The sequence below is a fragment of the Ceratotherium simum genome, chromosome 2 (assembly GCF_057802395.1).
Source record: "Ceratotherium simum simum isolate JZ-2026a chromosome 2, ASM5780239v1, whole genome shotgun sequence".
Lineage (NCBI taxonomy): Eukaryota > Metazoa > Chordata > Mammalia > Perissodactyla > Rhinocerotidae > Ceratotherium > Ceratotherium simum.
Window position 1 is genome coordinate 86191827 of NC_141901.1, and position 24311 is coordinate 86216137.

General features: G+C 40.4%; 1 protein-coding gene and 1 long non-coding RNA gene across 8 annotated transcripts in view; one reads left to right on the forward strand and one right to left on the reverse strand.

The window, feature by feature from the left end:
- The window catches only part of ST6GALNAC3 (ST6 N-acetylgalactosaminide alpha-2,6-sialyltransferase 3), a 501982-nt gene that overhangs the window by 253083 nt on the left and 224588 nt on the right, over nt 1-24311 (reverse strand). The window lies entirely within an intron of this gene.
- LOC147918080 (uncharacterized) overlaps nt 1-24311 on the forward strand; it is an 84242-nt gene that overhangs the window by 54698 nt on the left and 5233 nt on the right. The window contains exons 2-3 of one of the 2 annotated variants that reach the window (XR_015556351.1): nt 6405-6544; nt 17001-17898. This is a non-coding gene — a long non-coding RNA (uncharacterized LOC147918080). Of the gene's footprint in view, nt 1-6404; nt 6545-17000; nt 17899-24311 lie in introns of those variants that run through there. The other variant, XR_015556352.1, reaches the window with a different exon arrangement.

Here is a 24311-nt window from a genome sequence, read left to right on the forward strand (position 1 = left end):
GTAGCATTCACACTATTAGAAGAAGGAAGGAGTGAACTGGGTCAGATGTTGTTGAGAGGTGAAGTCAGCCAAGGACATGGACAGGACAACTGTGTCGACAATGCTGATGTCATGAGTTATGTCAACAAGAGCATTTCAGTGTTGAAAAAATAACCTATTGTTTAAACAGAAATTACAATTCCTTTCAAACAGTAAGTCAAAAAAGGAAATAAAAGAATCAATGGCAGTATTCAAACAGCATGACAACAGTGTTTCTCAACCTAATTTTCAATATTGTCCCTCTAAGGAGCCTGTTTAGACAATTTTTTCCTAATTGCACTCGCACCCCCATGAAATTTTAACATCACAGACAGACTGTATATTATCTTTGCAAGGCCACAAATCATTATAGTATCAAAGAACTTCTGCCCCACCCAAACCTCACAGAATCACTTCTCATCCCACTATGGATGCAACATCATTCTGGTCGCGAATGCACACACTACAGCTACAGACTGCTGTCAAAGTCGCATTTAAGGGAAGTTGTAGAATGACCATTTAACTTATTATCCAACTGACATATTTTTGAGAGGAAAAAGGGTGTTATTGGTAATTTGCATTGGGACAGTAGGCACACAGCAAAATGTCCCAGGCAAATGGGATGTGTGATCCTTCTACTCACAGTCAACTCTGAAAAAAGAAAGCATAAATATAAAACAGGTAATAAATGAATTACAAAATGGACAAATACATAAATCTAAGAGATGGTTTGTCAGAAAAATGAACAAAATGGGTAAACATGGAAAATATGAGAGATAAAAAAGAGAAAACACAAAGCGAATTAGAAGTTATCAAAATAATATGAAAATGTAGATATAATGGACTTAAAATGTATCATAGGGCCGGCCCCGTGGCTTAGCGGTTAAGTGCGCGCTCCGCTACGGGCGGCCCGGGTTCGGATCCCAGGCGTGCACCGACGCACCACTTCTCCAGCCGTGCTGAGGCAGCATTCCACACATAGCAACTAGAAGGATGTGCAACTATGACATACAACTATCTACTGGGGCTTTGGGGAGAAAAAAGGAGGAGGATTGGCATGGATGTTAGCTCAGGGCTGATCTTCCTCACAAAAAAAAAAAAAAAAGAAAGAAAAAAGTATCATAGAACACTATGTGCACTTTATACTAAGAAACTTAAAAATCTAGATAAAAAGGGAATTTCCTGGGAAGGTATAAATTTTTCAAATGGACTCAAGAAGGACTTAAAAACAGTATAGGTAATTGCAGAAGAAATTGAAAATGTTATCACTGAAATATTTCCAAAAAGAAGTTTAGGCTATACATTTCTTTGGAAAAAAAATTCTTTGAAATCTTCAAAAAACATCTAACAATATGCTACATAATCTGTTCCCAAGCTGAACAAAAGTTACCCAATTTATTTTATAAAGCTAGCATAAGCCTAATGCCAAAGTTGGACAGTTAATACACAGAAAAGAAAACTACAGCCCAATCTTGTGTATGAATATAGACACACACATCCAAAAGAAATTCTAGCCAATTACTCTATCATCACAAGCTGATTAGTATGCACGATCCAGGACAAAATCTGCCTGACTTCTCAACACTAAGTTACACTCTGAACTTTCATACTTAGTTTAACACTCTTCTTAGTCACATGAGCAAGGAGGTAGAGAAGAATGTGATGCTGCAAATCCTTAGAACTATAAAAGTGAAAAATGTGTCAGAAAATTGAGATGTGGTGTTTAAAATAGTATCATCATATATCAGAATAATAATGCCTAGGAAAGCTCTAGCAACCTAGTGTTTGCTTCACAACTGTCAGCCTTATATTAGTGTAAGTACTAAAAGACTTTATGACAATCATATTTCATGTTGTAGATGAGATAAAACAATACTTTTAATCCATTACCATAATTTTAATCCATGTCACAGAGTTGGTATAATAGAAAGCTTATCTAAGAAGCTGGAAAACGTGTTTATTTTCAACCTGTCTTGGCTTAAAAATCTAAGACATAATTCACACATTTACCCATCTTATTGGCGATTCTTTTATTAGACTATTAATTGCATTTGAGCTGAAGAAATCTGATTCAAACTAATGCTTTTAAAATGTGTCACTCAAAGGGTATTTTCATGTTTTTTTCTTAACCTTATTAACTCTCAGTAGTTATACCTTGAAAAATCGAAGCTTAAATACCCCTTTTGAATTCAGTACTTGATAAATCTTGTGAGAGAGATGTAAGCATTCAGTTCATTCATCTATTTTAAATATATTCAAATTTCTGGACTTTGAAATGGACTAGATTTTTCCTTCATATTTTTATTTTGAAAAAATTTAAACCAACAAAAAAGTTACATGAATAAAAAAATGAACATGCATATCTTATGCACCTAGAATCACTAGTTTTTAACATCTTGCCACAATTAATTTATCTCTATCCATCTGTCATCTATCGATCTTTGTATATTTCTCTCTATATATTTTTGCTAAATTATTTGAAAATACATTGTAGACCTCATGACTCTTCAGCATATATATTGTAAATATACTGATGGTCTCTTATGTAAACAAAATATATTTACCAAATTGAGGAATTTTAATAGTGAAACAATAATATTCTTTAATATACAGTCCATTTTCAAATTTTGCTAATCTACATTATAATATAAATCCTGTTTATTGGTTTTCAACTTTTATAAGTAAGCTATATATAAAACTTTGAAACTTCAAATATGGTTATAGAACAGAACATTAGCTGCCTTGACAATGTAAAAGGGGAGAGAAGAGCAGGGAACTAACATGCTCATCTCAGTGGACAGACAAGAAAGGCTGCCAAAAGATGACGGAACAAAAAATAGAAGTCTAAGGTTAGTATTTAAAATTAAAAAGAAAACTAACCTTGAAGCAAAATACTAACATAACCATCAAACTTTGGGAAGGGAAGGGAAAAAAAGGTAGGAAGTAAGGATGAGTTCAGTCCTTCTTCTTTATGGAGGGGAGTCAATAAATAATGTCTAAGGTTGATAAATCAAGGAACCGTAAAATAAGGCAGGATGGTTCTATCTCAAAATATTAATCTAGATGTTCTCTGCGCATTTCCCTCCAGATCTTTTGTCTCATTTGTACTCCAAGAGCTATTTTCCTCCTTCCACACCTACCCCTGGTCCATACCACAGGGGAAAACAAAGATTCACAGAGCCAGGCTCAGAGGTTGCCAGGGCTTTTCTTCTTGGAGAGGATGAATAAGACTGGACGTGGAGACAAGTGTGAGAGAAGGAAGGGGCCACACAGTGAAAGGAAAGGAACACGTCCTGGAGGGACAGAGAGGGAACCAGCTTGCACAGAGGTCTGGAAAGCAGTGCAGAAGGGACAGGGAAGATGAGCTGTCCTCCACCCCAATTCATCCCCCTGGACAGCGGGTCAGGTGTTCAATAATCATGGACACTTGTAAGACCCCCACCTGAAAAAGGGTAAGAGGAAACCTTGCCCGGGGCCAAGGTGAATCTATACTGACCCAGCAGGGAACTTCCTACAAGAGCGCAGTGGAGGATGCATCACCACTGGCACCCGGATTATTTAAAGCTATATATGAAACTATTGAAAGAACTGAATCTTTTAAAAAATTAAGGCTCTGGAGAATAGGCTGGAAAAGAACAGAAGCAGCATGGGGAATTGCTGCTTTTTATTTTAACTCTTCTGCACTGTCAGGTTCTTTACTATGCACATTTATTACTTTTGTAAAAATTTTAAGGAGAAGATTAAAACTAATAGCTTTCGTTACTGAATACCTACCCTGAGCCAGGCACTGTGTTAAGTGCTTTAAACATATTTTCTTACTTATTCTTCGAAAAAATTAAATATCATATATGTAAAGTTAGGGGCTCAATATTGATTTAGCGAGTGGATTACTAAATGAATGCACAGCCCATGTCTATAGTTGAGCTTGTATAAATGAACAAATGCTGCATGAGAAGCTTCAAAAAATTTCAGAACTCCAACCTTGTCCACCAGCCACCTCGTCACATATATGATCACTCTGCCTGGATTACAGAAAATTGGCATCAGCTTTTTCAGTTTTGTTTTTTGGAAAGAAAAAAAAATTGGAAAAGCTATCATACAATAATCATTTCAATTCCTGCAGCCTCACTCTGTCTTGGAAGCTCTCAGTCTCCAGTGGTTTGGAGGAGAGAAGGTTCTTCCTGGCACAGAAAACCATAAATTAGAGTGAATAAATGGAGACTTGGCATAGTACTTCTGAAAGGTTGCCAACCTCTGCTCAGCTGCCTTTTCCACATCAACTCTCATGTGCAAAGGAAATCAGAATACAAGTTGCTGGGAAATAGGCTTCCACATTCTGAAATGTACAAAAGTCACAGGTGGTCTCTCACACTAAATTAGACTTTCAGGGTAAATCAGTAGAATCAGAAAGTACACAAGATAATAAAACTACAGACTAGACCATCAGTGATAAATAATAAGTTGTCTCTGTCTATAACAGAGTTTCAAAAGTTAGAAAATAATAACAGATGCCATTTTTCACATGCATTCAGCATGGGCTATTTTAATTCATAGGGCTCTTTAAGAATCAAATATCCTTCATCGTAAATACTTGTTTTCAGAGCTTCTAGTTGGTAGGCTTCTAAGAAAAACAGGAAGAAAGTTGTCTAATTATACAGTTACTGCCACAGTTTGCAGAGAGAGTATTAAAATTAAACATTGTTGGTAAATTTGTCAAGTTCCCTTTTTCTTTATTAAGTTCCTAAAATGAAAATCAAGCACAAGTTATAATAACTAATATTTGTTAAACACCACGTACCAGACACCATGCTAAGCACCTTATATACATTACTCCATTTACTGCTAAAAACACCTTCTGAGATAAGATGTACTAATAAGGTCCTATTTTGTTGGCATGGTTAAGCAACTTGCCCAAGATCACTGTATTACTCCGGGTTTTCCAGAGAAACAGAACCAATAAGACGGATGGGTAGATAGATAGGCAGGTAGATAGGTAGGTAGGTAGGTAGATAGATAGATAGATAGATAGATAGATAGATAGATAGATAGATAGGACGAGCTGATCCAGATGGTATAGTTCCAGTCTGAGGCTGAGAGCCTGAGAACCAAGGGAGCTGATGATATAAGTTCCAGTCCGAGCCCAAGTCCAAAAGCAGGAGAAGACCAATGTTCCAGCCTGAAGACAGTCAGGCAGAGAGAAAGAATTTTCTTACTCAGACTTTTTTTCTATTTGGGCCTTCAACAGATTGGATGAGGTCCACCAACACTGGGGAGGGCAATCTGCTTCAGTCTACTGATTCAAATATTAATCTCATCCAGAAACACCCTACAGACATACCCAGAAATAACATTTAACCAAATCTCTGGGCATCCCATGGCCCAGTCAAGTTGACACATAAAATTAACCATCACAATCACAGAGCTGATAAGCGGCAGAGCAAGAGCTTGAACCCAGGCAGTCGGACTGCAGAGCCCTGGTTTCTAACCACTATGATATACCCTTCTCATATCTAGTGAGCAAAAGTACGAGTAAACCCTATTATAAGTAGTCAATTCCATCAAGGGTAGCAGCATAGGAACTAGATAGTTGTTAGGGTTCACCAGGATTTAAATAGCTTAGATACCAACAATTCCTTGCTAGGAGACCATATTTTATTATATTATCATTCCATTCTATCTATTCTATTCTATTCTATTCTATTCCAAAACATATGACAAAGCTAAAAACATAATTATTCTCATACAAATACATAAGGGGCATGTGTCAAAGATATATTAAAATCATTAATGAAGGAACCAGTAAGACAATAAAGCTGATTGAAAAGAGAATACAAGAAACTGACAGGTAGGTAGGCAGGTAGATGGATGGAGGGATGGATAGGAAAAAGACTGCTGGGATAACATTTCTAAGACATACATCCAGAACTACCTAATGGTCTAGAGAACAATAAAACCTGAACATTTGTGGTTACCTTCTCTACTGTTAGAAATTATTTGCTTCTTTATTGGACAGTAGTGATTTGCATCTTACCAGTTTTCTACACATTAACATCAACTTTATAGAGTCTGGACTGTAATCAATGGTAAATAATAAACCAAACAAAATTATATTGTCTGACAAAGTCAGAAAAGCCTTAGGAAGGCATGTTAGACAATGTGTTGGTATGACTGAAAAACTATACACTCATCTTTTTGCCTTATTTCCAAATTTTAGGTGCTCTTTTTTAAATAATAATAATGTATGAGCAGATAACATTTTAGCCAAAACTTTCTCTGCATATAGATGGTAAGTAAACTCCATAATGATTTGATAATAGTAATTTCCTGAGTGCTTACTGAACTCTTACAATGAGCCAGGTACTATGCTAACCTATCTTTTGGGACAGGTGTCTTAAGTGTGGAAAGCTCCTGAGGAACCACCGAGCACAGTGGTTAAGAGCATTGGCCCTAAACCCCGGCGGATCTCTGTTTGAAGCCTGGCTTTACCACCTCCTATCTATGACCTTGGAAAATTTAATTGCCTGATGTAAGCTTAATTTTTCTCTTCTGTACAATGGGGAATGAAAAGCAATATCCACCTTCTAGGGCTATTGTGAGGGCAGAGTATTCATGAATCTACTATGAATCAAGAAGAAAGCTGATATAGGCCCTGTACTCATAGTCTAGAGTCAAAAGACAAACAACTGACACAAAATAATATTATCTGCCAGGTGATGATAAGCAGTACAGAGAAAATGAAAGCAAGGTGAGGAGGAGGGGTAGCGGGAGGAAGTGACGCCAGTGGGGAGTTGACATCTTATAGGGGGTTGTCAGGGGGAAATTTGCTTAGGAAGAGAAGGAAGAAGAGCCCCAAAGGAAGCAAGGGAGAAAGTCGTGAGGACATGTGGGAGAAGACTGTTCTAGGAAAATAAGAACCAATGCAAAGGCCCTGGGGCAGGACAATTAGTTTGATCAAGAATAGCAAGGAGGCCAATGTGGATGCAATGGAGGAAGTAAGGCAGAGGGTGGGAGGAAATACTTTCGGAGATGGGGATGGGAAGTGAATCCTACTGAAAGGTGAGGGTGGGGAGTGGATCCCGTCAGGATACTGGCTTTTACCCTGAGTAAGATGGGACATGATTGAAGAATTTTGAGCATCAGAATGACAGGATTTGCCTTCAACTGAAAGGATCATGCAGAGGAGATAATGCATATAAAACTCTTAGCATTGTGCTTAATAAATGTTACTGTTATTATTTTTATCATTAGAAATAGTATTCCAGGGCCGGCCCCGTGGCTTAGCAGTTAAGTGCGCGCTCCGCTACTGGCGGCCCGGGTTCGGATCCCGGGCGCGCACTGACGCACCGCTTCTCCGGCCACGCTGAGGCCGCGTCCCATATACAGCAACTAGAAGGATGTGCAACTATGACATACAACTACCTACTGGGGCTTTGGGGCAAAAAAAAAGGGAGGACGATTGGCAATAGATGTTAGCTCAGGGCCGGTCTTCCTCAGCAAAAAGAGGAGGATTAGCATGGATGTTAGCTCAGGGCTGATCTTCCTCACAAAAAAAAAAAAAAAAAGAAAGAAAAAGAAATAATATTCCAAGGTAGAGATGCTACCCTGCGAGAATTTTCATAGACCTTGCTGTTAACATCTTCTCTGTGGGTGTAAGTTACACCAACATCTAACAGGCTTGTTTCCCCACAGCCTGTACTCTCCTTTGTTCTGTCATTCACTCTCTTATCTCCTTTCTTCTCCTCTCTCGCCCTTTCCTCTCTACACTCTGTCCTCTCTCTATGCCCCTGCTCTCTAGCCTGGCTTTCTCCTTTTTTCTGTACTATTTCATTTTCCTACTCTTACTCTGAGGAAAAGAGATTCAAGAACACTTTACTTGAGGTTAGTTAGCAAACGTGAAAATGGGATGGATCAAGAACCCAGCAGTGGCAGTGTCTCCTCATCACTCCCGGGAGAGGGAGGCTGAGCGCACAAGCAGGGTGATGGTGTGGGCTTGCCCCGCCCACTCTTACCCAGACAGGGTAAGGAGGGCTGGCCTGCTCCTGGCACAGCGGCAGTTGGCTAGGGGTTCAGTAGGAATTGGTTGTGATTATTCAGCTGTCCCCATGTAAACCAGAGCCAAGGATCCTGAGGGCCTAGTATGACAGACAGGTAGGACTGGATGGGGCACGATGAAGAGCTGAGTGTAGTGTGTGACAGAGGAGGGCTGGAGGAAGGTGCTAAAAGAGACGAGGGCGACCCCAAAAAGGGAATGGAGAAACACTAGGTATTATCTTCTACTTCACAATGTTTATAGCTCTCACCCTCACTGAGTGCACTCAGAAAAAGAGAGATGGGAACCACAAGAGAACAATACTTACTCAGCCCTCATACACCAGCGTGGAACTCATTTTTTATGTACATTTTCTCATTTAAATCTCACAACAACCTTGTAAAGTATAGCATATTATTGCAGATCTGGCAGTTTTCAAAATCTTGATCTTTCTTCTATGCCATACTCCTCTCCAGGGGCAAAAAGAAACAGCTTAGTGTAGTGGAAATGGTATTCACTGAAACCTAGTTATCTTCTAGGCATTAGAGACACAGCCATTGAGAACAAAATGCACAAAATGCAGGTCCTCATGGAGCTCACATTCTAGCAGGGGAGACAGACAACAAACAAGATCAATAAGCAAATTAGAAAATATGTCAGATATTAGTAACAGCTAGGGAGAAAAAATAATGCTGGGAAAGGGAATATGAAATGCAGAAGGCAGGGGTGTCTGGGAAGTGGGGGACCAAGGGGAGTCTCCTTAGAAGCAGAAGGTTTCAGACTCCTCTTAGACCATGTGACTCTGTAAATCAAAATCCTCTTTTGTCAACACAGGCTTTCCCATCTTCCCAGAGTAGCTGGTGAACATTGTGTCCATTCCTGCCCTCTAACGATATCCCTGGCTCCTTCTCATCCTTCAGGGTGCAGATGAACTCTCAGGAAGGCCAACCCTGGCTCCTCAAAGTTGGTTCCCTCATCCTTTACCTGCCAGTCATAACTCTCTAGCATAATATCATGTCTGTTTCTTTCTTTCATAACACTTTCGACAATTTGTGATTTAATTGCATATTTGTTTGTTTGCATGTGTGTCTCCCCCACCACTTATATTAGGAGTTCCAGGAGGCCCTGGATAAGGTCTTGTCCCACCCCTGCCCTGTGTCCAATGCTTAGCTCAGAGCATGACATCCAGGAGACACCACAACTCTTTGATGAACGAATGAATATGCCACTTGAAGCAATTCTCATAGGTTGCCTTAATTCCTCCATAAAAACCTGCCTTACAATTACTTTTCACCAGTATATTTATCCCATAATGCAAGAGAATCCTGCTACTCCACAGCCTTAACGTGCTATCAAGGCTTCAAGAGAATGAAAGGCAAAGAATATCCAAGCACTTCAAAGCTAGAAGGACGTGTTTGGTCCTCACTTCTCCTCTGGACTCTGTAGGGTTCTGCTTTACATGTTGAGGAAAAGAAAGGAGAAGTAAGATAGGAATTTGTTCTGACCTTGAGGACAGGGGAAGCTGCCTGCCTACCACAGCTGACAGGCCATGGTTCCTCCGAGTTCTTCTAGCTCTTCCTCCTGGCTGCACGCCCGGTTTCTGTCTGGTTTGGACTCCTTTCCCAAGCTTTCGAGGATACAGACTCAGCTCCCATGGAACTCAGAGCACACACTGATCTCACCCTCTCTTTATTTTCCTTTCTCCCTCCAGACTGCAGAACAAACTGATCAAAGTACAGGTTTTATAAAAGAGGTTCTTTCTCTAAAAGAGAGGCAGGGCTGAAGATGTCAATTTTACTTTTGTTACTAGGCGTCTAAAAAGAGAAAGCTTCCCCGCTCAGATGATAAAGCACACACATTAATCTTTCAGTTCTGAAGATATTTCATTTATCTATCAAGAAGCGGAGAAAGACAGCTTAGGGAAACTCATTTAGGAATCTAACAGGATAATCAAATTAATGACTAAAATGCCTTTTAGCTACGAGTGGATTATTCAGCATAAAGAAGGATGAAATACACACACGTCATCTATGACCTTGCCTTGGTCATTACAAGATTAGAGACACAAAATGCACTGAAAAAGCCCCTTAAACATAAGACGGTAATGGGTAGGCACACAGGCCAGCTCTAGATTCGGAGAGCCTTCTGGGCGCCTCACACCCTGAGCCTCCTCCAATCTTCACCCCCCCACCACTCTCCCACAGCTGCTGAGGAAAATCTTACTCCAAACAGAAAGCCATGTGCAGCATTTCAGCATTTTAATTTTCTCAGCCTTTTATAAAAACTAGACCATTTTACCACCGGCAGGAAAAAGAAGTGTTAGATTATATTTCAAATATTTCAATTTCATCCTTTGGCAAAACTTGATTCTTCCAAGGGGATTACTTGCCAGCAAGGCTGGGCTGTCAGAGGCCATCCTAAGTCCTTCTCCCTGGTCCCTGGCCAGGCAGGGACCAAGGTCTTTTAGTTCCTACATGATTTCTCACCCAGGATGGCTGTGCACCTTCGTGACAGGCAAGTTGACTCTCTAAGGCCCAACTGGCTTGTGGGAAGCACCCTCCTGGACCACAGAGGTATAAGAAGTGAGATCGGCCATCATGACACGATCTCCCATCCATCTACTCTGTCCTCATTCCCCCCCTAAGGCTTGCCAACCTGAAGGGCACACTAGTATCACCATCAGCTCCATGTTGGGAAAATACTCCTATTTCTGGGCCTCTGTGCACAATTTCCAGAGCTTTGGGCCAACAGCTGTTTTCTCTTCACTTCTGTACAGACAAAAAAATGAAGGTCACCCTCTGGGTCACTTGGCAGCCCCACAAACGCACTCTGAGGGACCATGGCAATGATAAAAACTAATATTTGCAAAGTGCTTTGCACTTCACCAAAGGGTTTCATGTATGTTGCCCGGAATTCTCACAACAGCCTTGTGAGGTAATTATTATCGTTACTGCGTTGGCCCCCTCCCCGCACTTTGAATCCCTCAAGCAAGCTCCTAGTTCAGGGCACGTTGTTCTTGCCGTTTCCTCTGCCAAGAACACTTTTCCTTCAGCTGTCTGCATGGCGCTCTCCCTCACTTCCTTGAGGTTTCTGCTGAATGTCATCTTATCACAGAATCCTTCCCTGAACGCTCCCTGAGGAATAGTCCTGGACTCCAGCTCCATTATCTGCTTCAATTTTCCTTCGTAGCACTTATCACTTATATATCACTTACATAGTTACATATTTTTTTGTTGTTGTCTCACTAGATTAGAGCAGTGTTGTTCACTGCTCCATCCCAAGAGCTTAGAATAGTGCCTGACACATAATAGGCAATCAATAAGTAATTGCTGAATGAATGAATGAATGAATGAATGATCGAGGCTCATTTTCCAGTGTTTCGAGCCCTGTGTTAGAGTGGGACATCAATAGAGAACATGTCTGACTCAGTGCATTAGTTTCCTATTGCTGCTGTAACAAATTATCATCAACTTAGTGGCTTAAAACAACACAAATTCATTAGTATCAAAGTACGTGCAGGGCTGTGTTCCTTCTGGAGGCTCTAGGGAAGAATCATTTCCTTGCCTTTTTCAGTTTCTGGAAGTGGCCCACATTCCTTGTCTCATGGTCCCTTCTTCCAACTTCATTCCATCTCCACAACTAGCAGCAGTAATCAGGTAACATATTCACAAGTTCTGGGAATTAGGACAGGGATGTCTTTGGGGCCATTATTCTGCCTACCACCCTCAAGGTCACTCAGCTATTAGATAGCAGAACTGAGACTATAGTGCAGGTGAGGCTTTCCACACCAATGGCTGACTCATCAGAAAGATGGAAAAAGAAAGCTGAGAATGATCCTGATAACAACATCACTACCAAGGCAGAGAGGTGGCAGTGGCCTGGGAACCATTCCATCCTCCTCTACTATCTGCTCGTCTTGATTCCATCCTAGGTGGATATCCTGGCAGATAATCCTAGATGACTGTCGTGCCCATAGACCCAATTTCTTTATCTGTTGACAAACAGGATATGGACTTGGTGCCAATTCTTTGAGTCAGAATCACAGGCAGGCATGCCCTAGAGTAGAGTTTCCCAACCTCAGCACTATTGAACTTTAGGCCAGATAATTGTTTGTTTGGAGCAGGAGAGAGGACTGTCCTGTGCATTGTAGGATATTTAGCATCAGCATCATCCCTGGCCTCCAACCACACCACCTCCCTCCCAGTTATGACGACTAAAATATCTGTAGATATTCATAAACCTCCCATGAGGTAGGGGAAGGGGTACAAAATCACCCCAGTTAAGAACCACTGCTCTCGAGGAAACAGACCTAAATGCCACCCCCAGTGCAGGAGGGTGGGGAAGACAAGCCTCCGGATATACCACGCGTCCAGGAATCTGGAATTTTAGGTGTCTTTGTCTTTATCTACATTAGGTCCATCACTTACAATACAGGATTCTGGCTGAAATCCATTTGGCTGCACCAAGCATAAAGTGTTTCCCCATATTGCTGGCAAAACACAATTAACCAAATGACAATGGCTTTCACATACACATTGATTCCTGTAATTTCAAGTCGCCATTACTAGATAAATCAATAGCAGAATTATATTTATCAGCAAAAGCCTTCTCTCCTGGCAGATTTTTTGTTAAATGTATTAATCCTGGAAGAGTAACACTTTCCCTCCGCTTTGCAAAGCAGTCCGCCCAAAAAATGTTAATAGCCACAGCATAATTTTCAGCACGTTGCTCCTCCGCGGGCTGTGTGGCTCCCTCGTGCAGGACAGCTGTGAGCTTTTCTGACTATAAGGTTCAGTGTGGTCAGAGGCTGGTCCACGGAGGGCCTCGTGGCTCAAGGACAGCCGGGAGAAAGCCTTGTGGTACTCGTGAAACTCCAATACCTTGTCTGGACATGGGCCATTTTACACAGCCCTTTGGAAATGTCACTCTGGACCAGAAACAACAGGAGGGTTAATATCACCCCACCCCCAGTACTGGAGGAGATCCCCTTGCTGTGTGACCAAGTTATGCTACGAAAGTACATAGGAAGTGTCACAGCCCCCAAGTGTCTCAAAGCCCCTAAGATTCTCCCCAGGCTCATGAGTGTTGTTTAGGTCAGGCTGCTCAAACATGCAAGCAAACCTCTGGAAATCTTGTTACAATGCAGATTTGGATTCAGTAGTCTGGGCTGGGCCCTGGGATTCCACATTTCTCACCAGCACCCAAATGACGGTGGTCTACAGACCATACTTTAGGTGTCAAGTCCAGAGGACCTGCTCTTAAACCCCTCACCCTCGAGACAGCTTGAAAAGACCTCATTCCAAGCAGAAAGCATCCCTGAGCAGAAGCCACTGGCACACTAGTTCCAACTCAAACACAAAGAGAAGTTTGTTTGCTGCCTCAGTTACTCTGGATTCCAAACCTAGTGAGAGAGATAATTTCCTGACTTATTTCTGTACCAGTATAATTGCACAGTAGCTCCTGCCATTTGTTCGCATGCACATCTGGCAGCCCTCTTGCCTCCCGGCCAGCAGGCTCCACACTCTAGAGTCCTGCAGAGCCTGGGCGAGCATCCAGCTGCTGACACAGCAGCCAGAGGGTGCTTGGGGACTGTGGGAATGACAGCGTTCTGCATCCAACGGGGTTCAGCCTGGCCTCTGCTTAAGCAACAGGAGGGAAGAGATCTGGGTGAAAGGAGTCAGGAGAACAGAGGCTGCCCTCCGCGTGGGACCCATCATCCCTCCAGCTGCAGGGAGATTTGAATAATTGGGGCTGAGAGGCAAATACAGACATCCTCTTTGCCCTGTGAAGTGAGCCCTGCCAGTCTCCACTCTGGCGGCGCATTAACTCATCTGCAGGAAGCCCTGGCTGCTTGCTAACGCAGCTGCTGTTCACAAACACACAGCAGACCAGACCAAATGGGGCGGGGGCATAACTAAGAAATCCCTTTGGTATTGGCAGGGTGGGGTGGATTTCTGCCTAGATTTAGGAGATGTGGTTCCCAAATCAGCTCTCGCCGTTGCCTACGTCACTGAATCAGCCTCACTCTTTGACCTTGACCAAGTCACTTACCTTTCCTCTGCCTCATATTTTTCTCATCAGACACATGGGAATAAAAGGAGCCTCTCTTCACAGAGGTGCTGGGCAGTGCAGTGTCGTGAATCGGGCATTGAGACAGGATGAGAAAGCCTGAGACGTCGTCACAGCCCTTACCACTCACAGCTGCTTTATTTAGGGCAAATCACTTAAACATGTAGTGACTTAGTTTCCTCACCTATATAACGGGGTTAATATCACAATGATTACCCCATGAATTTCCAATGGAGAACAAACAAGAATACAACTGTGGTAATAACCTGCCCAGTGTGCTGAGATTCCCTCACTGATGGCCATTGGGATACGAGAGCCTTGTTTATCCCACAAAGATTCACTACTGTTTGGAATTGAGATCTCTATATTACTGTCTTGGGATTCATTTATACTGTAAATTTAAGGGCATTCCATGACAATCATTAGGGAAAAACAGGAAATATTCTGTGCCTTGCCATGCTAGGAAATACAATACTAAGAAACATGTTTTAGATCAAAGTTCTATTATTCCAACAAATAATTGAAATGATGCCAAAAAGTTTCAGATAACTGAGCTCTACCTAGCTTCCTTCCTGCAAATGTGTTCTTCGTGGTAAGCTAATGGCCCTCTGAGGAAATCCACAGTGAGAAATTGCATCTTCCTCCCAGCTTTCTCAGCCTGCCCTAGCATTTTAATCTCTGCCTCATGGCAGGCCGGCTTTGAGAGTGTGACCCTGCCCTCCAGACTTGCTTATTATCTTTCCCCGAAACAGGAGCCCTTATTAAAATCCACGCAAGCCATTCAGCTGTGGCACTGCTGGCTAAGCCCATATTGGAAAAATTGAAAACATCAAGTAAGAAGAGAAAAACAATTTTACATGGCTCTTTTGGATCAATAAAATTAATAATTTTTATCAGAAATAAGTTAATCTTATTCCAGCATGCTTAGAGATATGTGGTCAGTCAATCTAGCCTGGTGGAATACAGCTTTTATTGTAAGAGATATTCATTCATCTAACAAACATTCCTTGAGCATCTACTATGCTGTGCCATGTGGTAATTGGAAAGCATGAATTGGAAAAGGAGGTATTAAAAGCCTCAATTAATTTCTAGCTTGGTCTTGATTGAGGTGGACATCAGGCAGAGTTCTATTCCCAATGATCTTTTGAAGCAAGTAGGTGCAGACATTTTATCAAATAGTGAAAAATGTTACTGCAATAAACAAATAAGCTAAAAAGACAAAAAAAAAAATAAAATAAAATAAAAGGCATTATATGTTTGAAATATGTTGCAATCAAATCCCAGTGAAAAATCACAATAAATCTATTCAAAATCTAAAAAAAAAAAAAATAGTGAAAAATGTACAGTGTTCTGAACCAAATTAACAAAGTCAGTAGAGGATTGAATGGTATCAACTCAAGCATTTTGAAAGAGCTGAAGTAATACTATGAATATGTGTAACTCCTGGGTGTGCATTACAATGACCCGTGAAGCTTTCTCAAAAAGCCTGTGATATCTATGACCCAGCCTGACCTCTGAAAAGCCTAGCCACTCAAGGCATGGTCCCAGGACCAGAAGCATCAGCATTATCTGAGAACACATTACAAATGCAAACTCTTGAAACTGACCTCGGAGCTACAGAATCCGAAACCCTGGGCTGGGGCACAGCAATCGGAGTTTTACCTAATCCTTCAGGTGAATCTGATGCATGTTAAAATTTGAAAATCTCTTCTCTAAATTGTACTTTCCAGGGATTTAGGTGCGCTTATAGAAGAAGTCAATTTGTCATTGGATTATTGCACACTATTGTGGTTCCCACAAAAGCAAAATATAAATGAAGACGTCTCAGGGGAGGATAATTAACATAACTGTGGAAATAGAATCACATCTCTATGAGTTCAAACTAAAGAGATATAGTTAGATAGCAAGTTTAGAAACTCATAAATGGTTTAGATTAGATAAGCGTGGATTTGGTTTGCCAATGCCAGAACACTATAAAGCAATAAAAGAAAGAGAAGCTTGAAAGAAGAAATCTTTAGCAGCAGCAAAAGCAAGGGTTGCCTTGTCCAGTGTATAATAAACACATGTTAATTCTACCAGGTGAAATCATCTTTGAAGATACGAGATAGTATCTTGTTAAATTTATTCATCAAGAGTCAGTAATGCTTAACGGTTACAGGTTCAGATTTTAGATCAGATTGCTTGGGTTCTTCCACCTAGTAGCTCTATGACCTTGGGCAAAATAATTAACCTCTCTGTGCCTCAGTATTCTCACCTACAAAATGGAAAATAGTACTTATCATATAGCATTGTTGTGAGTAACAAATGTGTTCCTATAAGTAAAATGCCAGTAAGAACTTGAGAAATGTTAGCTGCCATAATCATTATCATATCTTCTTTTTATCTCCTACTGCATCTGGCTCATCATTCAAGTATTTATTGACTTAAATTGAAAGATATCTTTAAAAGTCAGGAATTTTGTGATATATATAGACGAGGAGTGAAAAGAAACATGGATAAACAAGGATGGCTAGATTCATTGGGTAGTGAGGCAGAAGATAACTGTTCTCGTTGACTTTGATTAATAAAAAATTTTTAAATGAAGGTTAAGATAAATTGATTTATATCAAAACCATAATTGGCAATTATGAGAACTTAATGATATTTGAACTGAATTATAGAGATAAATATAGGATCTTAAGATTAGAAAGGATCTTGGCAAGCACCTATTCCAAACCAATAGAAGTATATACAGGTTTCCCCCGCTATCTGAAAGTTCATTTTACACTACTTCTTTTTATACAAGACCTGTATTTGTACCTGTTTTCGCTAACCAAAAGAAATCCGAAAAGATTTTCACTTTTACAAAAAAGGGCAAAAAGAGCCTTCAGCGTTTGTTTTGCAGCAAGCCGTTCAAGAGGCCAAGCACTCAAGCATTCTGTCGTATTTCAAGCCTTCCACAGCAGCCACCGCAGATGAGGAACCTCGACCTTCGACATCCAGGCAGGCAGACGCAGAAGGAGCTGTAGACGTTAGTGACCTGCCTGCCCTGATGGATTCAGACGACGATGAGATGTTAATAGATGACCCTCCCCTCTCTCTCCTACACCCCAGTCTCCTGTACCTCCCGGCACCCCAACCTCCCATGACTCAGCCTAACACATCTTCATCTCCACCACCACCTGTCGGCCTTCCAGTGTGCTCCTGTCTTCCCGATTCTGGTGACACTACACTGTGCATACGTTATTTCTACTTTATACAGGCTGTGCCTTTATCATGTCATTCCTGCTTTTACTGTATGTGAGTGTTAATTTAGGTTTATGTGTTATTTGGCACGATTTGGTAGGTTATTTTTTGGGTCTGGGAGTGCTCAAAAAAATTTCCCATATAAATTAATGGTAATTGTTTCTTCACTTTACGCCATTTCAGTTTACGAAAGGTATCATGGGAACGCCCTACTTTTGGATAGTGGAGGAAACCTGTATGTGATAGCATCCCTGTGAGTCTTGGTACAAATACCTCCAGTCACTGAGACTTCATTATGTGACAAGAGAGCACATTCCAATTTTGAACAGTTTTAATGCCCAGAAAATTATTACTTATATTGAGTTCAAATCTGCCTTTATACCTTCCAATCACTGGTCTTCCTTCTTGTGATTTTATAAAATGCAAATCCGCTGAGCATTCGCACCCATTGAACATAATATAACTGACGAGAGCCACATCTCTGGACAAAATTGATCTCAGTTTCTCCATTAGGATTGAAATAAATACTACCCTGAAATTCACACATGTTAAAATATTTCTGGATGTGCTTCTGTCTGAGTGGAGGCACCACTACTGGCAAGAAGGAAATGAAAGGAACATGAGATGTAAAGAGGTCCTACCTTTAAGGAGCTTACAGTTACATAGAGGAAGTCAGCTCTGCACACAAGTAATGGCAATAAATGGCTATGAGTGCTCTGGTAGAAATAGGTAGAGGCTACCCTAGGAACATGAGCACACCAAGAAGAAGGAGGTAATCAGAAAAAGCCTAGGAGGTGAGTATTACCAGGTAGATGAGGGGAGGGACAGGCATTTGAAAATCCAGAGAAGTGTGAAATATAATGTGTATTTTGCAATTCAAAGTGATGCAGAACGGCCAAAGCATTGAGCACCATGGGGAAGCAGTGCAATGAGAGATGAGCCGAAAGAGGTGGGCAGATGTCAGAGTCTGTAGACCAAAGGGTCTTAAGGACTACACATGGACTGATTCACAACACAGGCTCTAACCTTGTAACTACCTTATTTACTACCTCAAGGAATGCAATTAACCCTGAAACACTTAGAATGGCCTACACATGGTGAAATCCTGACTCATCATGGCCTTATTTCTTTCCAAGGAAGTGATATCGATTCTGTCCTGTAGAAGGCAACTTAGAGCTGACTGAAGTTAAGAACTTTATCTCCACCTGAACACTATGGGGACCAACATAGGAAAATCAACCTCACGATTTGCCAACCCCTAACTTTTCCAAATGTTTCCGTGTCCCTTTCATGAATTAGAAAACAAGAAAAAGGAAATGACTAGGTAAAGAAAGTGCACCCCATCCCACGGCTTCAGTGAAGAGGAGTTGATAGGACGCAGCCTCCAGTTGCTGGCAGATTAGTGATGAAACTCCCAGAAGAGCATCCTAGCAGGTTCAGCTCCCACAAGATGTCTGAATCAAATGCCTTGTTTTCCCTTTGGGAGTCTCCAGTGGCATTAACCCGGGTAAGCTCCATTAAAAACACTGAGTTGGTGGAAGATACCTTGCCCACACTAATGCACTGCCAAGAATTAACTTGGGTAAGGAAAACTGTGAGTACAAGGAAATTTGTAACACTAATGACTTTAACAAATCTGAGCTGATTAACAGGATGCCATGAACTGAAACCCTTGTGTTCCAATCAAGCATCCAGGAAACTTCATGAAAGCACACTTGAGGAAGAAAAATCCATGAGATATTCTAGGCAGGTTTCTTCACAAAAAGAGAGGAATAATCGGTAAGGACACAATACACTGACAAGTAGGGTGATTATTAGCTAGTAATTCTTAAGTTTCCACTCTTTTTGGTAAATAAATGTCTACATTTACATTTATTTCCCATAAAAGGAGTCTTGACACTTTTTCAAACAAAAACCCACCTGAGACACATACTCGTGAGAGCAAACTCTGCCCTAATCAGTTGGAGGTGCTGGGGAAAATACAGTGATGGGATATTTTCATGCTAGGACCATTACTAGAATGAGAACCTGCAAGCAACTGGTGAAATGAGTGATTGGTCAGATGAAGACTTGATGGCAATCTATCCAGTATTTAAATAGATAAGTTGCAGAACACTTTGAAAATGATGGTTATGGACAAAAATTAATGAGAATGAAGTAGTCTTTGAGCAGGAAAGGTTCTATTCGATCATGACTTAGCATTTGGATGGTTGCACATCCACTGAGTGACTGCAAATAGGAACACATCTGGATGTAGCCCTGTGGGCATTTGTTTACCTGATTGATTTCCCATTAAAGTGGAAAAGCTGTAGAAAACATCCACTCCTTTCTCAGTCCTTTTTCCACTACTCGTTAACAAGCAACCTTTCTTTATGACATTAAACTACACGGTTATTCATCTCCCCACATTGGTTGGGTGAAACAATTGCAAATCTGAGTGACTGAACATTCAATGAACATCTTAACATGGTCTTACTCAAAAGGAATGGCCAATAGTCTCACATCATCATCATAGCTATGCTAGATTATCATCTATTTGTTTTCAGTATCCATTTTTACCTTCTTCTGTGCTCTTCTCCCATCCTGCCAAGCAAGGGCTGGGAAAGTAACAACTGCATTCCCCAGACTTCCTTGCCACTAGGGTCCTGGATACCATTTAGATTCTGCCAATGGAATGCACTCCTGCAAGATTTGAAATGCAGATGGAGATGAGGCTCAATCTTCCTGTAGCCACGGTGGCTGACGAGTGGCTTCTGGTAATTGTGAGTTTTTGCAGTGTTTTCAGTGACTAGACACCAGATTTGTCCTGTGGAAAGACTGTGACACTCTCAGGAGCTTCTGCAGTTATCTGACCTTGACTAAGTTACTTCTCTGTCCCTTGGATTACTCATTTGTAAATAGTGGGATAATAATGGTACCTATTGCATACGGTTGCTTTGAAGACTAAATGAGTATCTGGTAAAGAGGTGTTAGGTATTACTTCTGCTGCAGATAAACCACTTAGAAGAATGTCTGGCAATAAGAGTTAGCCAAGCTGATGATGATGATGATTTGAGACAAATAGAATACAGATGGCAAAGGAAGAGATTTGATGGCAGAAGACAGAGGACAGCTGTGTGGCATTTAACAAATTATTTGTTTAATGTTTTCAATTGAAACTGGAGGATATAATCAAGTTCACAATTTATTTATTAAATGACATAATATGTCTATAAATTTTGTAAAGCATAAAGAATTACACAAGTGTTCATCATTACTAGTTACCATAAAAAGGGCCAAAAGGGTTCATAGGAAGGGGCTATGACTTCTAAGGAGAATCAGGCAAACCAACATGGAGGAAATGGCCTTTGGACCAGACTTTGAGGAATGGGTAGATTTCTACACGTAGAGGGAAGCTTGCCAGTTTGAACTAAGGCATGAAGGTGAAAAATCGAAGAGCCAATATAGAATATATTCTTGTTCTTCTAACATATTTTTCTAGCAGTTATACCACATAAGCTTTGAGAAAGAGTTAAGAGAAGGAAACCTAAGTGGAACCTCCTAATTGGCTTTCTGCATACTTAACCTCACTTACAGAGAAAACTAGTTATGGGGGCAGGATGCACTGAAAAGAGAAAGCTCATGGGCATGATTACGTAGCCTACAGAATTTAAGATGCATTCTTCTACGTTAAAAGCAAAAAAGAAAAAAGAAAGCTTCCTACTAGAAGAAAATGTCAAGGTGGCTCAGATGGTGAATATTTTTCTGTTGTCATGTTTCCTGTGTTTTTGTCAGCATAAGAATTTTTAACACAGGCACCCCACTCACTGAAGAGATAAATGACCTCATGTGAGGTGACCCCAATCCCAATGTCTAAGTGGGCATCATAACAACAGACTGAGAAGGGGTTATTTAAGGGAAAGTAGAAATATAATGATGTTGATTTCAAGAGGCAATTTAGAAACTGACCACAGACCCATGAACTAAATAAATAAATAAGTTCTGAAGATGATGAGGGCGATTGGAGTCAGTTCACACTCATGTGGCTCTCACAAATATCAAAGACAAACTGCTTCTCTGAAGTAGACATTCAAGACAGAAACACCAGGGCTATTTGGCACGTAGCTCCACACCTAAAACTTTGCCTCATTTTCATCCTCTGTGGATTTCTGACAAACGATGTCAATTTCCACCTAATTTAAAATCAAGAGAATATATTACCATATTTCACTAGCTCTTTAATTTGGGAAGGTCAACATTCTCACTCTGAAAGGCTGTCCCGAGCACATCCTGTCTGCAAGCCCCTATTATTTCAAGAACACAGGGTTAAAAGGCTCGGCGCAGCCAGGGATGAAACACAGTTATCAACCATACCGCTTCTGAAACAGGGCTTAAGTAACTCATAAAACAGCACTGTTTCTTTTGAAAAATGTAAGGAGAGAAATATGAGGTCAATTCATCAGCAAGATAGCAGGAATGGTGTATTTGTGGTTGTTATGCCTACCAGTACAATAGAGTAAAAAGTCAGGAGAGGAGCTTCACTTTGTCCTCGGTCCAGATGTGGGCTGCAACAAGATAATCGACTTACAGCAGCTCATACCAGAAAGTAAAAGTCTCAATCCTTATACTTGTCATCCATGAAGTTCCCCAACTCCACAAAAGCAATCAAGACTAAATCACACACAAGAGACAGGCCCTGGAACCTTGAGCAAAGGCATCAGGGCCAACACGAAGAATAATGTGTCAGCACATTGAATGCTCTTTTTCTGCCCTTGATCATACGACTAAAACCTGGGGCTGTAGAGTCTGGATTCAAGACTGAGCTCTGCCAATTTGAGCAAGTGTGACTTGGAGTGAGTTGTATAACCTGTCCTAACCTCAATTTCCTCATCTACAATATGGGAGAATAATTTTACATAACCGACAGAGTATGTGTGAGAAATTTTCAAATTCAATGATTATTAAAAGAATTATACACTGGTATGGTTAATTTTATGTGTCAACTTGTCCAGGCCATGATGCCCAGGTATTTGGTCAAACATTATTCCGGATGTGTCTGTGAAGTTGTTTTTGGATGCAATTAACATGTAAATTGAACTTTGAGTAAGCAGATTACCCTCCAAAATGTGGATTGGCCTTATCCAACCAGTGCATAGGCCTAATAGAACAAAGACTGCCCTCCCTGAGCAAAAAGAAATTCAGCAGACTGCCTTTGGACTCAAACTGCAACTCTTCTTTGAGTCTCAAGTATGCTGGCCTACCCCATCATAGTTTGGACTCACCAGGCCTCCACAATCACACAGGCCAATTCCTTAAAAGAAATCTCTCTCTATATATACACACATCCTGTTGGCTCTGTTTCTTTCTATGGAGAACCCTAACTAATAAATACACCATGAAAAAAAGAAATTAATTGGCAAAGGTGGTTGAAAACAAGAAAGTATCATCTCGATAAGTTTCAAGAGAAAAATCATACAATCATTTCAATAGATGCCCCAAAAGTCATTTGATAAAATTCAATACATATAAATATGATTTTAGAAAAGTAATTTTAAAAGCAATTGTATTCTTCCTTAATATGGTAAAGAAAACGAAATTGGGTCAACTTTATACTGAGTGATCAAACAATAGAAGCACTCTTTTTTTAAAAATCTCTTTAGAAGCTGTTGTTTACAATTGTTTGATAAGCTCTAGTGGATGCAATAAATATTGAAAAGAAGTGAGAAAAAGATCATTTAAAAACACTGAGAGTTGCACACTGATTGCACACAAAGCCAAAGGAAACTTCTAAAACTTCTCAACTCATAAAAGAGTTCAGTATAGCAAACAAAGACAAATATGTAAAATTAATAGCATTTTTGCATACCCCAAATCAACAGCTATAAATATAATTTTAAAAGCTTGAGCTCAAGACAGGAAAAATAAAAAATATCCATGAATAATAGTTTGGCAAACGTTTATTGAGTTCCTATTAGATGCCACAAGAATTCTGCTTAAACTATATACACATGCTCTTTTTCAGCAAATTACTTAAGAATTATTTGTATAGATAATATACTCTTAATAGAAAGAAGAATTCTTATAAAAGTGTCTGTTTTCATCAAGTTAACATATAATGCAATTCCAATAAACATTTCACTAGTATTGGTAGATGAAATTATTTTTGGCAAATATTCACGCTCTCCACACTCACTCCCATAGAAGGAGTACAGGTCCCACTCCATTGATGGTGGACTTGGCCAGGGAACCTGCCTTGGCCTCATGGTGGATGAAGTGTACTTCCCTGTCCCTTTTTTTTGGGGCGTGGCTTTGTGACTTGCTTTTGGTCAGTGGGATGCTAGCAGATGTGTAGCCAGCAGAAGCTGGCAATGTACTTTCAAAGTTGTGTTTAATCTCTTATGCTTTTGCCTTCACCATGAGAAGAATATACCCCAGGTGGCCCAGTGGTCATCAGTGGAGAAAGACAGGAGAAGCAGACCTGGACCCAACCTGCACCTTTGGAGCTAAGCTCAGTTGAGCCCACTAAATGGGCTGTGTCCAAGCTTACTCATTGACGAGTGAGCAAGAATAAACGATAGTTGTTTAAGCCACTGAGTTTTGGGGAGATTTGTTACACAGCACTGTTATGCAAATAGTTGTCTGATACAATCAAGACTTTTCACTTTGTTCAACAAAATGATATAGAGGTGAATTTATTAAGTCTGGGAAAAAAAGGTGAGCAAAGAGGAAGCAAGTCTAATCCCACACAGAATAATAATTTAAAAAATAGTATTTACAAAAAAATATAAATGTTGATCAATGAACCAAAATAATGAGGACAAAAATAGAGCTAATGAAAAATACATATATATACATGAAATGGGCTTCCCGAAACAAAGGGAAAGAAAATATCATAGAATAAATAGTGTAACGATAAATGGTTAGCAATGTAAAAAATATACATACATTTTTATATACACCACGATTACAACTTCATACATACCTTTGCATA